A 1164-nucleotide genomic window follows, 5' to 3' on the forward strand; every position below is an offset into this window, starting at 1 on the left:
TGTGTGTGTGTGTGTATGCATTTATGTGTGTGTGTGTGCGTATATATATATATATATATATATGTATGTATTCTTAAGGTATACACATATATGCAGACACACAAACACACACATATTTATAAACATTCATACATCTATGCATATATTACTATTTGAATAATCTAGAGATAATAAAAATTCAACCTATGTGAAGACAGTCTCCTTGAGTTTCATGTCAGTTTAATAAGAGCCAAGTCACATTCTTGATTACAAATAATAAAATATGTATATACACGTACTGGATTCTATTCATTGGGTTTGTTCTACAAAAGCTATGTATATGTATCATCATCATCATCATCATCATCATCATCATCATCATCATCATCATCGTTTAACGTCCGCTTTCCATGCTGGCATGGGTTTGATGGTTTGACTGAGGAGTGGTGAAACCGGATGGCTACACCAGGCTCCAATCTGATTTGGCAGAGTTTCTACAGCTGGATGCCCTTCCTAACGCCAACCACTCCGAGAGTGTAGTGGGTGCTTTTTACATGCCACTGGCATGAGGGCCAGTCAGGCAGTTCTGGCAAAGACCACGCTCATGCTCAAAAGGTGTTTTTTACACGTTACCTGCATGGGAGCCAGTCCGGCAGCACTGGCAATGACCACGCTCGAATGTTGTTGTTCACGTGCCACTGGTACAGGAGCCAATCCATGGCTCTGGCAACGAAATAATGGAGGTTCTTGCTCCAAATTTTGGAATCAAAATCTACAACAATACCCCGAAGTTAAGCTCCAGGTTCGGTGTTTATGCGAATGAGGGGTCCAACGTAGGTCATATATCAGCGTGTGTATATAAGGATTTACTTTTCGTAATGAGATAAAAAACAAACAAACCAAGGCTGTGTATAATATAGAAAACATTTATAAATGTTCTATTTTATACACACCCTTGGTTCTTTATCTCATTACGAAATCCTTATATACATACACACACATATATAGAGATGCCTATAATAGGACATCTAACCCGCTATATGTCCTATTATAGGCATCTCTATATTTTAAATGAATAATATATATGTAGTCTATTGACTAATTTTTTATTCTCGCTGGACCACTGGTGGTAAATTAAATTTCTAAAATTTCTTTTACTGCCCTATGATTAATAATACACACACA

This window comes from Octopus bimaculoides, chromosome 30, assembly GCF_001194135.2.
Source record: "Octopus bimaculoides isolate UCB-OBI-ISO-001 chromosome 30, ASM119413v2, whole genome shotgun sequence".
In the NCBI taxonomy this organism is placed as follows: Eukaryota; Metazoa; Mollusca; class Cephalopoda; order Octopoda; family Octopodidae; genus Octopus; species Octopus bimaculoides.